Source organism: Struthio camelus, chromosome 7 (genome assembly GCF_040807025.1).
Source record: "Struthio camelus isolate bStrCam1 chromosome 7, bStrCam1.hap1, whole genome shotgun sequence".
Lineage (NCBI taxonomy): Eukaryota > Metazoa > Chordata > Aves > Struthioniformes > Struthionidae > Struthio > Struthio camelus.
Window position 1 is genome coordinate 41,199,833 of NC_090948.1, and position 13,960 is coordinate 41,213,792.

At 38.4% G+C, this 13,960-nt stretch overlaps 1 protein-coding gene across 1 annotated transcript in view; it reads left to right on the forward strand.

Moving 5' to 3' along the window:
* Positions 1 to 368: 368 nt before the first annotated feature.
* PCDH15 (protocadherin related 15) overlaps positions 369 to 13,960 on the forward strand; it is a 1,072,490-nt gene continuing 1,058,898 nt past the window's right edge. The window contains exons 1-2 of the mRNA XM_068951042.1: positions 369 to 386; positions 2,377 to 2,530. The gene's annotated coding sequence lies outside the window, so the exon portion shown is untranslated. The remainder of the gene's footprint in view (positions 387 to 2,376; positions 2,531 to 13,960) is intronic.

Consider the following 13,960-nt stretch of genomic DNA (forward strand, 5'->3'; position numbering starts at 1 on the left):
TAATTTTTCTATATCTTTCCCAGCAAAATACCATGGAAAGAAAGAAAAGGATTTGATGGCTTTTCAAAATCATAAAACCTTTAGAATCCAAAGGGGATACCAAGTGATCTGAGCAATATTTTGATCTTAAAGAAAAAAAAAAAAAAGCTCAATTTCTCTAAACTTATTTCAGTATTTCCTTTTTTTTTTTTTTCAAAGCATGAATTATACTTAAATATTACTAATACCCATATACAGAGCGCATAGCAAAAAGCATCATGATGTGACCTGTTACTCACACCCACAAGTGTTTCTCTGCACCTTTTCTCAAAGGTTACCTGACACCAGCAGGGAGGAGACAGTCCTAGTAGGAGAGAATTGTCCGAAGCAGATCGTGGAGACTTAAGGTCAGCTTTGAGGAGGAATTTGTTGCAAGAGATAAATGGAGAATCTGTTGGGAAATACCTGTGAGCTTGGCCTGGGAAAGGCCTATATAAACACTAGCAGAGGGGAAGAAAGCAGAAAGATGCATGAGTTAAATATGAACTGTTTTGATGCGTAAAGATGTCAGACCCTGAAATGATGTTTCATGCACCACTTGAGTGCTCCTGCGTTTAGCAGAGGCCCCATTGGTAGCAATAGGGTACAGTTGATAATAGACAGTGGAAAAAATGCCCTGAGGTGAGTGGCAAATGTACAGGTGATGAATGTAGGAACTACAGTGGAAAAAGTATTCACAGATTTGAACGGATAGTTTGCCACAACCGGTTGGACGGTCCTTACGGTTGTTCAGTCATAGTTTGCGCTCTCTTTCTTTCTTTCTTTTAATTATTATTTATATATGTCTTGGCTCATATATTCCTCCTTCATAAGGGAAGACCTCGCTCCTAGGTGCAGCAAACAGCAGTTAGGAACGGCATACTGCCAAGCCCTAACACAGAAACTGAGTTTCCTTGAGTCTTTTAGACAAAAACAATCCTTTAACTGTCATTTTAAATAACCCATTTCCAGTACTTATGTAAGTATAGTTTCTGACATCACACATCAAAATAGTAATCTGCAGGTCTTCTGTGTAATAAACAATTGCGCATCTTTTAAGATACGGTTTGATACTAGTTTGGTACTTCCCTCTCTGTGAGGTATCTCTGTTCTTATATTGGTGTTTCTGTAGCATTTTGTAATTGATCTTGAAATCTATAGATTATATATGCCAGATAAAAAGGGTCTTTTTTTGATGTTTTCTGACTAAATATATATATATTATACATATTCCAGAAGTTGTGGAAACTTCCATTTCATTACTGAACATCTAGTACTCAGAGCAGACTTCAGAAAATGATGAATGCTTTGTAATAACTTATATTCAGCTATTTTTGTCTTTAATTTCACCACCAATGGAAAAAATGGTTGTATACAGAGCTACAATTTTTGTATGATAACATGATTTGAAGTTCTAGACCTTTCAGAAAAAACACTAGCTGTTGGCAATAATTATCAGAAGATTGTGATAGCTGGGAGCAGTGGTGAAACCTTGCAATACGAGTGGAAGCGACTCCTGACAGAAAGTGGATAACCAGACCTGCTCTCAGCTCCAGTGAGGTGCTGAGAGTAGCTGTCAGTGCAGTCAAACTGAATCTTTTTCAAGACCAGCACAGAATTGAAATTCATGAGCAGTACCAAATTTTGCTGCTTTGAGATTCAAGCAGTAGCCATCAGTGTCAAGCTGTTCTTTACTCCCTGCACATGGAGCCAATGAATCGGTTGGCCTTCTGTGAATGTACAGTCATGAAGAATTAGCTATAACAACATTAAATGTCTCCCTTTTTCTTCAGTAGACATGCCTCTGGTGGTTGCGCGTTTGTTTTGGGGAAGGGCAAAGGACTCTTGAGGATGCTTCTAGATGTTAGCATGTGTTTAGCCCCTTATTAGTCTGCCAAGAGTATCCAGATTTTTGGTTGTTACATTTGGACATCATCTGCTTACATTTAACTGGCTGTTCAGTTCTTAGTCTTTAAAATTTCTCTGAAGAGCCAACTTAATCTGCAGTATCATTGTTCTAGTGTGTACCTGTCCCAAAGTATTACTGTAGATTCCTAAGTAAAATGCAGTTCATGTTGGACCCTCTGAGGCTCCATGCTGATACTTTGCCTTTGAAATAATTTGTTAGTTAGAATTCATGTTAAAATGGTCAGACCCAGTCTGAATAAAATATCTAAGCAAGGCGCAGCATCTTGCTTCATGTTATTAAAATATGATCTGATCCTATCACAAGCTATTTTTGTAATGAGTGACATATGTTGAGAAGAAGTAATTCTTTATTAACGCTTGTTTCTTTGGCTGTTGTGCAGCTGTACAGCACTTTCTTCTTTATTTCACCTTTCTCCTTTATTTTATTAGGAAAAAAGCTCCATAGTAGTCTCCATCATCTGGTATTTGAAGTGCAATTCTTCCTCCGTCTGAGGATCTTCAAGAAAATCGACAGATTTTGGGAACACGGTTCCTCTTGCCTGCAAAGGAGCATTGAATAAGTGAAGCTGACAGAAACAGTATGGTGAGTAAAAAAAAGTTCTGTGACACTGTAAATTGATCTGTGTCCTGATCCTGCAGTGACTTACATATGCTCTGCTTAATATTGAAAGGACAATTCTTTTACAAAAATTTGGTGGTAAGATAATTTACTGTGTTGAAAAATTATTAGGAATAGCTTTGTCCCTATTGTTAATATCTCCCCCAAAATGTTTGTAATCTAAAAGGCAAATCAGCCTTGCTGAGTTAAGAATATTACCTTTTATAGCTGGGTACCAGTGTGTTCCATGTTTGCGTAGGACAGCTGAATCTCCAGTAAAGCCAAGTAGTAAAACTGCTTTTTTTTTTTTTTTTGAGGCCTTCTTTCTGTATTATCCTTTACCGTGAGCTGTTTCTCATAATGAAATTGATTAACTTGAGATCCTGAAGTCTAGCTAGAAGCTGAGATGATTAAGTTAAACTGCACATTTCACTATTGAAGTAGCCTCTTGCCTGTTTTTTTTAATAATAATGTTTTCTGTTACTGAGGGGCTCTCAGTTTCCAAACAGTGCCCTTTGGGATTCGTGCACTACAGTGAACAAATCCCAATTATGTGCATTAGAGAAATATTAGGAGAAATGCTACACCTTGGGAGATGCAGCAGTTGTCAGATTTACTTTTAAATCTCTGACTTCTATTGAATTAGTTTCTTTTCTCTTATATTTTACTTGGGCTATATGTAGCATTAAAAGCATGAACGTTGAAAGGAAAAACAATGGCAGGATAAAGCACTCTTGATAACAAAGCAAGTAAGTTAGTAACGGTGAAAATCAATATTGGTTTTTTCTTATTACAGACTCTGAGAGATGTATGGTTGGTGTAAGCACTATAAAATGGTAGCAGTAGAAGTTATAGGCTTTAGGCTTTGCCACAAGACACCTATAGTTCAGCAACAGAGAAAGTGGTTTTTGCTGTATGAGAAAGAATTAAATAGCTATAATATCAAAGAAATCAGTACTGAGGACACGAACGCATTCTAAAATCCAAGTATTTCATTTTCAGAAATATCTTTCTGCTTTTAACCTTTATAAGCCTATTTTTATGTCTCTAGAATAACCTGTGAAAAGGCAGCGATACTAACCTTTGGCCTGTCAACATGTATTGCATTTTTGCAAACTTCCACCTATTGCTGCGGTCGTTGTTCAGTCACCGTTTCTGAAAGTCTGAGCCCCTCCTTGGAGGGGGTCTAGTAGCAACTCAGCAAACAGCTGACAGACTCTTTAGTTTCAGCAGAGTCTTACAGACTTTGAATAGACCTATGAAAAAGATATATTTCCTTGATACATTCACAGTTCCCCTGCTTATTTGTTGTTTTTATTAATATTTATGTTGTACTTATGCCAGCAGGCTAAGGTCAGGGTTGGAGCCTCGTTGTGTTGGAAGATGTAAAAACATGTAACAAGAAATGGTTCTATTACAGAATACTGATAACTTTCAGAATTCAGATTGTGAAACACTACTTCTGCTGCATATCACCTTTCTGGGATAAGTATAATAGTAAAATGAAAGCAGTGAATAAATAGTAGAAAATAAAATGAAATTGTAAAACAGGAAGGAGCAAAGCATTGTGTGAGACTTGCATTTCTCGTCGGACATCTTCAAACCGTCAGCTTTCTTTTTTTAAATTGACCACTGCGGTCCTTTAGTATTTAGGACGTGATGTACTGGAACAGAGCTTGGAGCTCTCTGTGAGTGTGTTCTAACAGCAGCAAACTGGGAAACGGTTCCAGTGGTCTTCAGCCTGCCTGCCCTGTTGCAGGAGGTGCGGACTCGCTGTGTGTATTGGTGCGTGGAGAGAAGAATGCAGCAGAATGGTTCGTGGTACGCAGTGTCTAGGTGCTCTCTTCTCAAGACTGAATCAGGTAGAGGCTCCTGTCTTCACTCTGAGGTCTTCATGAGCTGGAAATTGTACCTTTTCTACCCACTCTGCAGCGCCTGTAGGTTGAGTCAAACTCCCTGCAGTTTATTCCCTGTTGTAAAATTGCAGATTGGGAAGGGTCTGTTTGACTATATTTACATAATCTTTCCTTTCCCTGCAGAGCTCTTTGTTACGTTGTGCTTTTCCTACTCTGTTTGCCTTCCAGACTTCAGAAAAATAGTCCTCTGCCTTTCTTCCAGGGATGATTTTCAATAAACCCTTCAGTGGAAGTGAAGTTGAACATGTTTGGTTTGTCAAACGTGTTGATAGTGTTGTGTTTAGTTAAAGTTTGGGTGCACTGTGAAGTGGCATGTCAGAATTATTCAGATTTGGAGCACTTGGAAAATAGAAGGAAATAGGTGTGCTTTAGTCACTTGCTTTCTCCACTTAACAAGAGAATGGAAATGACTGAAAGCCAGTTTAGATGCATGGACCTCTCTTCTCTCTCCTTTTGGTGGCGCATAAAATACTTCCTAGAGTTAATGGGCTGCAACTCAGTGACTGTATTGGTTTCTGAAGAAGGTAGAATATACAACTCCCTGGGAGTTTTTGTTGCACCAAGACTATCGACCGACAACAAAATTGTCAAATGGGTGAACTTCTTGATGCTATCGGCTTTGCTTGAAACAGTTTTAAAGCTTAAGAAATCACAAATTGTAACATGCACGACATGCATGTAGAAGCAGTATAAATAAGGACAATGATGACTGTTCCCAGATCACTGTTTTTGTCAAGTATCTAAACGTGTCTAAAGTATGGTACTAGTATAACTGGGTTTCTTTCCGGTAAAAAGCATCCTTGTATCTGTGGTTGAAAACAGCTTGCTGTTTACAAGCTGGTTTTATGGAATACCTGAAAGCCTTTTGTTGGCTTTTGGTTTTCAGTTTCGTTGGCTGGTTTTGTTAGAGTATTGTGGGAGACGAGACCAAGTATAGAGGTACAGGTCACATCTGTTGTAGTAATATGAAACCTCTTTGAAGCATTATTGAGCAAAGTGGATTCCCCAGTGAGAAGTCCTATATTATTCTGGCTGTAAGTTGTACTGTTGGTGAGGAATATGTACAGCACATTCATCATTTAAAAACACAGCGTTTTCAACTGTAACATGTACTGGAGCAGTATCTGGTATTTCCTTTCTTTAAAGTCCCATTTGTTTTCTGCCCAGGTATCTGTGTTTTAATAGTAACTGCTATGGAAATCAAAAAAAAAAAAAAAAAGAGGAACCGTGGTACGTGCAGAAGATCTGGGGTTTGTCATAACAATTTTCAGGAGTTTGTTTGGCCATTTTGTTACCTAAGATTACAGACAGGTGAGTGAGAAACTTAGGGTTTGTCACAGAGGAGACTGAGGTAAGAAAATGTGAGTGCAGTGAGGAGGAGCACAATGCAGCGAAGCCTCTAGCGTGTCTTTTGCGACGATCGTTTGCTTAGTTATCGGCACGGGCTGTTTGATGTAGAAGTCAACAAAGTTAAGTGTCATCTGGAGCAAGCTGTTGATTAGTAGTAGTCTCAGTGAGTGAAGAGATGAGGCCATTAACTGCCATTAAACTGTGATTCTGAGACGGAAAATATATTGATACAGGATGAGTAGTGATAGAACAGCAGGATTAAAACGTGACATCAAGCACTCCTTGTACTTGAGACTCAGAATTCATGGTATCAGCTAGCTTCAGCGTGTAATAATGTACAATAATCAACTTATATGTGATTTGCGTTCTGTAAATGACTACATCTCAAAGTATTTGTCTGAATGTCAGTATAGCTAATCTTGTTTTAGTATTGCATGTTTTTTCTGCAATTTCTGACATTTGCCAAACACAGAACTGCAAATTCTGTGTCTCTTCTGATCAGAGCCTGAGTTACTGATCTCCATCCTAATGAAGCAAATTGGGATTTTCTGCCTTGATTTGGCTTGCAACTCCTTTATTATGATAGCATCTGCAGTTCTTGTTTTTTTTTTTTGTTTATTTTACCAAACATCATAAGATAGCTGTGTGTTTATTAAAGTGGTACAAAAGCTGATTTATCTCAAGCCTTGTTGTGGATATTTAACGCTTTTTTTTTTTTGACATTTCATGGAAATTTTCTTATGTAAGCTGTCCAGACTTCTGGAGAAAATAAATGTTCAAAAGCTACTTACTATTAAACTGAAGAAGAGAGCTTTAGAGTAAGAGTAATCACAATAAATTCTTTTACTTACACAGTGCAGTTCTTTAAAGCTTCAAATATTATTTTATGTTCTGAATCTAGGATAGTTACAGAATACAATTGGCCCTTCATAGTATTGCTTTGATTTTACATTATGTCCTGTTGAGCTATGTTTTATTTGTATAATAATTATTTTCTGTTAAAAAATATTCCTTTGGAGATGCCTCTCTGGTCTGGAATTAATCCAAAACACGCTGTTGAACATAGTAATGTTGGTAGGGTTTTATTTGAGCCAGACCTAAGGAGCTTTTTCATTATCTTGGGAGAGCTGGATATATATTGTTGTGTTTAGCCAACTTGCAGAACTTCAGATTGATGCTGTGCAAGTCCTCAGTAAGGAAAGTAATTTGTGTCAAATTTTTAACACTTCAATGTGAAAATGTAAAAAAAAATGTAAAAAAAATTCACAGATTCACATTTCACAGATGTAAAAAATAATCAATGGAGCAAAAACGTAAGTGCTATCTTTACACTTTCCTTTATTTTTCCAATTGTATGAGAATTTGGATACATATTTCCCATTGGCACAGGTCATTTGGTCAAAGCTTTCAGTATTAGTAAAGTAGCGAGTGACTTATATTTGGAAACAGTCAAACTAAAGGGCTATGCAAACTGGATAAAAATTCTGTATCCCATGCACTTTGCAGTTTAAACGTGTCTTCATTAAATCATCTCTTGACGCTCTGCCTGCGTGACCTTCAAACCCAGGGCTAAATCTGAAAGCAGCGCTGCCAGGAAATCTATCTCACAGAAAAAAATCCTGCTAGAAAAATCTTTAGCAGGGCAGGTCTGACCAGCTGGTGCCCTTTCCTGCTGCAGAGTCTCTGGACCTTGCACTTTAAAAGAAAGTGGCAGTAAAAGTGACTGTGCAAGATCTGAGAATAATGGATCTTTCCTGATTTCAGTTCTTCCATGGCCTGTTTCACTATGCAATGCCCAGCCTTTCTATAATTTGGGTACTAGGAATGGAGGGTGAATTAAGATGGGTGCCAGAAGTTATGCTGCATTTGCCTTTCTGCCATCAGGAAGGTGTGCAGGACAGGACCTTGCTTCCTGGTTTTCTGGGCCACCTTCGGCTTCTTGAAACCATCCGTTTTGATTGCTCCCAGGAAGGCTGCCTGCCACTGCAGATGGATTCAGCTGCTCGGTTGTCAAGCCAGTTGTCCCCCACCCACACTTGAATTATGTAGCACAGTGCTATCTACCAGCAGTTCTTTCTGCCCATCCTACCTGTTCGGACACAGTGACCCTAAAACATCCTAGGAGCTAATTGAAAGACTTGTCACTCTTTTAGGATACGCACAGAAATCTCTCCGGCCTTCCTTTCCCCAGGGCTGACATATTGCAACATCTCTCTGTTACAGTGACTTTATCTGTTAGTCCTGCTCTCTTGGCCTTGATCTCTGCCAAAGCTAATGTTGTGTGGGGTCATGTACAAGATGGCAGGTAAGAAATACCTGATTTCAGAAAGGAAGATACTTTTTTTGGTTTGTTTTTAGTTCACTCAGCTTATCTCTCTTTCTGGTGCGAATGCCACTACTGAGCAGAGTGGGCTGTCTTAGGGTATAATGTTGAAAATCTGCTAATTTGCTACCTTATCTCACATCTTTGGGAAAGGCAGGCTGTTGATCTATGCAGTGTGCACACCTTTCCCTGCAAAATACTTGCCTGCGTTGCAGCTGTGACCAGACAAGTCTTCTCGTCAGCAAAAGGCAGCTTTTGACAAGGGAGACCAGTGATGCTGGGAGGACACGTGTGTTCCATATGGAGGACAGCCAGCGTTTTGCTCGCAACTTGAGGATGAGAAGGGCTGTATTTAAATCTTTCATGTGGAGGTAGCAGTAGTTGCCAGCACACAACCTTCCTTCCTGATGGTCAGGAATTGCACTGAGATAAACAAATCTATTGTCAGTGTAGATTATATATATTGGGGAAGTGATTCGTACTTGCTAGATGTAAAGGAAAATGACTTCATGAAAGAATAAGGCTGTTATAATTCAGGGAACGTAGATCCTTTTTCTTAGACTGTGAAAATGTGTTAGATGTTATGCCTTATTGAAGGAAACGCTAATTAGGCATGTATGGAAGTGCAGGAAGATGGGAAAAAGAAATAAAAAAAAATAGAATTGAATTGAAGTGTGGGAATAACAAAGGAAAGTGAAATATCTGTCAAGTACAAATACTATGACTATTTTTAAGACAAAACAAATACTGCTGTAAAAAGTGGCAAATAAAAGGTTGGAAAAATGTGACACTGTGATATTATGTGTAAATTGGCTTGATGGGACTTTAGAATCTTCCAACAGTGGTGTGCATGTGCACACACTCACATTTCTCATCTAGGTGGGGAAATTGCATATTGGGTATTAGGTGCTCCAGAAGTAGCATATGAGGAGGTTATACATAGAGGTAGTACAGAAAACACAACTGCCAGATGTGATCTTAATGATGAGATCCATGTATCTGTTGTGTGGTATATGAAATGTGATAGTATCAGCTATCATCGTTTAATTGTTGCAAGTATAAGCATTTTTAAAGATTTTTAAAGTGCGATTTTATAAACATGTTTCAGAGAGACTCAGTCTCTTGACCTTGTGGGAGACGGTGACAAAATTATTAAAAGGATTCTCTGGCACGCATAAACAGGACAAATCTCTACCCCTGTTTGACGTTGCTTGATTATACAGGAACTTTATTAAAACTGGTACTGCCATCTTTGAAAAGGTTTTTTTGTACAGCACTATTTGACGTGATAACGCTGATGTGAAAATCGGACAAACTGTGAATTCCTATAAAGAAAACAAATATCACAACAGAAGACATCCTAGGACAAAGTTGTCACGGTATTCGCAGTATTCGCAGTACCTGTAGAAATAGCAAAAGTGCTGCGACTTCCAGAAATTTTCTTTCCCAGTCTATCACAAATATATATTTTGTTCCTGTGAGTTGATTTCTAGACAAAGACATTGTTAGAACAGAAAATGCCTTCAAACTCTTCCACAAAAATGAAAGAGTAAGAGATGGATTCTGTTTCAAAGTTTTGAAACAGACCAGACTACAGGGGAGCCAGAGGAGTTGGACAGTGTCCGCGGAAAGGGCCGAGAAGCAGAAGACTGCATCCACGATCTGCTCTGGATAATCATCCTAGCTGGCTGAGAGCAGCTGAGTTTCTGTATATTGTTACTGGTTGAGTAAACAGGAATAAACTTGACTCAAGTGTAAGATGGAGATGTAAGACCCTTGTGAGAGAAGAATATTTTGACCTGAACCAGTAGGTATTAGGTGGCTGTGGTGGTATCCTGACAGACTGAGACAAGCTTCCCCCTTCCTCCTTTACTTGCATGTTAGATAATCTTCTGAAATCATGAAAACCTCTTTTCTATTCTTACTCATTTTTTGTAATCACTCACTTATTCAAGAATACCGTAAACATGTCCTTCCAGACACAGATTTTTCTTAGAGGTTGGGAAACATAGCAATGCAAGTGGTCTAGCAGTGCATGCTGGGTGAAACCAAGGGTCTTGAAGTTAAATAGTTGTAAGGCATTAATGAGGAGGAGGAGAAGTGTTGTCTTGTGTTGGGTTTTTGCAAGGTGGTTCAGTGAAAGCCTGAACAGGAATTTTACCTTTAGTAATATGGATAGTTTTCTTATGTTCATAAACACAAAGATGAAAGGTCAGTTATTGAATGCTTCTCCTGGATCAGTAGAGATTTAATCTTTAATTTTATTAGTGGGTTCACACTTTCTCAAATTACCTGCTTAAAAAAAACTGAGTTTTTCTATCTCATTGTAGAGTAAACTATTTCCCATGAAGACCTCGAGTAAAAATCTCAATTGCAAAGCCATATATTGCTTCTCCATAAAAGAGAAAAACAGCTTAAAACAGTTTTTTGTAAAAATCTGCTCCATCTTCTTGACTCAGTGTGATACTTTTTTAGTCGTTGAAAATCCAGACCTCAGATGAGCACGGTGTCTTTAATCAGAGATGATTTTTAAAAAATGTAATTTTCGTCTGCGTTGGGGTCTTAGTTCTATGAGAAGTAACAAATCCTGTTGAATTTTGATGGAATTTTCAGGATTTGAAATTAGGAAAAGCTCTTTCACTTGTAACACAAACTGTTTCTTATCTCACTGCTTGGGAGAGAAATATGGAATCTGCAAGATTTCTGTCCAGCAGTCACTCGTTAGAGCAGAAGTGCACTTTAAATACGGAAAGAACCCTTGCTCTAACTCTAATTAATACATGTATTAATTAACAGTTAAGTTACGTGTAGATGCAAATTAGTAATACAATTCAAATTAAATTGTATTTCTTTCATTTCTAATAGGCAGTGTCACATTATGGAATAATTGCATTTTGTACTTTGTAAACTGAAGACATCAGATTAAACATGCTGTAAAGTAATATCGAAACTAAATATTTTGATTGAAGGTAGCAAGTGGGGAGGTGGCTTATAGGTTAAAGCACTTTCTAAGCTAGTGTCTAAGTTAACTCTTAAAAAGGAAGTGAGAGCATAAGCCCATTTCTTCAAACATTTAAATATATGTATTTTTAAAAAGTGTGGGAGCATATACTTCATATATGTAATTTCAAGCCCTGAAGTCATGACTGGCTTTAGTGAGGGTGACCTTAGATCCTGCGGTGTTTGAATACTATTTCTGCAGATTTTGTAGCAGTTCCCTGTTTTTATGTCCGTGAGTGTGGTATGGCTGTTGATCTGCTCTAAAACAGTGCAAGTTCTAGGAGCCCTGCTTTGGAAGTTCTAATGTCCAAGTTCCATTGCGAAAGCTCTTGAAATCTCTAATTATCTAGTCCATTTTTTCCTTTTTCTTTTTACTATGTAGGATGAGGGAGAGGACAGCAGTATAACTGGAGATTAAGGACAGTGAAGCCGGCTTTGTTTGAAACAGAAGAGTGCACAGTAGTGCTGTCGTTGATGCATACGCAAATGCATTAAGTCCAAGATCTTTGTCACAGTATATCTGTTTTATATGCCAGGGTCATATGCCTAGTGAAGCAAGGCCTTATTTTCAAGTCTCATTTCTTTATGTAGTGGCAGCTGAGCTCCATTTGCGTGTTTACTGTGATGAAGGAACCTGAAAACCCTTGTTTTCAAGTTAAATCAATGGCATTCAATTTGGGTTTTTCCCCCCTCCCTTGTTGACAGACTTGTCAAGATCAATTTTAAAATGTTAAGTCATAGGGATAATTTCAGAATTGGAGACCTTAGAGCCATGATGTGCAATGTATTGTAATAAAAAAAAAATTTAGAGAATTCACATAGAAACATGAATTCCTATTTCTCATTTTAGATACCTCAATAACCTCTAGTGCTCTGGTTCTTTTTGTTTTATTTTTTCTCTCTACTTCTCCAGGCAAATGAATTTGCCTGTAGAACATCTACAAGTATTTTACTACTGATAAGTTTTTGCTTATGATTTTGTTTCACTTAAAAATAAGCCTTCAGTAGTGTTTAAAAAAAAAAAGCATAGCTATGATTTTCGCCTTCTGATTTTTGAGCCTTTTCAAAATCTTCTCAAATATAAGGCTTCCTTGAAACCTAATTGTTTCATTTGTTTTCTTTTCGTTTGTTTTTTCCCTTGTATGACAATGAAACTATATTGTAATCTTCCAATTTCAGCAGAGACAGCATTAGAAAAAGAGTCAGGAGCCTGCGATGTATGGAGTATTGCAAGAGTTAGTAACATGGAGAAATATTTGGTGGTATTTTCCTGTAGAACCCACTTGCTACAGCTGAAATGACCAGAGCTTTGTTGGCCCTTGTTTATGTATAAAGATTGATGCTATTGAGAATGGGAACAAGGAATTTCTTTCTTCTCCACTGACTGCTGGAAGGCCCTTGTGTAGGAAAGGGTAGGGGTTTTCTACATGATAAGAGTCCCTGCTCCACATCCTTGGTCTGTAACCCATCTCTAATCAGTACTGTGATAAAGAAGTAGACTTGGGGTTGGACACAACAGTTTTCTATTTCAAGAGAGACTTCATGTTTTATTATTTGCCTCTAAAACTTTATCTCTGAATGCACCCCTAAGATCTCTGACAGAGCAGCTCATTGTTCTTGATAAATTAATCTATTGGCAACGATGCAGAGAAATAGGGAACTCTTCTTGATCATTCCTAGAGGGAGTCAAATGTTTTCCAGAAATGCAACATACTTTATCTGAAGGCTGAAATGATTCTGGATCAGAGTGTTTCTTGAGAGAACTGAAAGATGCTAACACTTCTGATATTTAGAGTTGTACTTTCTTTGGAGACACCGAAAATAAATGTAGAACAAGCCTCTTGAAACAGGGAGACATGTAAGATTGCTATGCGAGGCAGATGAAACGGAGGCTTGGAAGTGCATTTTCTGAACAGTGTTCTTCCTTGGACTAGCTGTTGTTCTGCAGTCCTCCTTTCTGTTCCAGTTTTAATGGCTTCTTGATTTGAAATAAAATCTACATAGTCCGTCCCCTTGGGGTGTCTAAGAGAGCGGGGGGTTTTCTTCTCTGAAAGTTGGCTCTGGGCTTGCTTGCTGCTGAAGGCTCTCTAAAAGTAGAGACTCCTTAGTAAGCGTACCTTTTGCAGTCTCTAAGCTGCTCATCTCTTTGTACTTTGAAGAGAGCCTTTTTTTTGCCCCACCATATTTTCTTGCTAAAAGGGAAGGACCCGTCTCACCCTGTCTGCTCCTATCCAGAATGCAGCAGCCAGGACAAGATAAACAGACTGCCGCCTTTGTTGCTGTTTGCCCTCATGACATAACAAGTCTTGAGAGTAAGAAGAGCTGAGAGTCAGATTCCAGCTGTCTTAACTGAATATGATGCCAAACCCTGGAAACCTGGCAAAATTAAATCAGTCTGAGTTCTCAACTGAGTTGCATTTTTCCGCTTGCAAAGGATGAAACAAAAGAGACTGGCTTTACAAAACATAGCTTCTCACTAAAGTAGGGGAGAAAAGAAGTGTGATTAAAAAATGAGAAATCATACCCCTCTCTCAACCTGGAAATATCTGAATTATAATTTGGCCTTTCTTATTTTTTTTTGTGACAGACTAGCAGGGCTGTGGTTGTTACCCTCACAGGCCTCTCTCTAGTCTGGAGTAGGACACTGATTAATGAAGCATTGCTTTAACTTGGCCCTGTGATGTGACTAACTGCCAGTTTCTAGCTGCTATTGCTGTTAGCTTGTCTGACTTCCCACTCCAGCTGGCTGTGCCAGCTTCCATCTCCGTTGAGGAGTTCCCTACTCCATGGTGCAGAACAGTCTCCATCAGCACATCTAAGCACAGT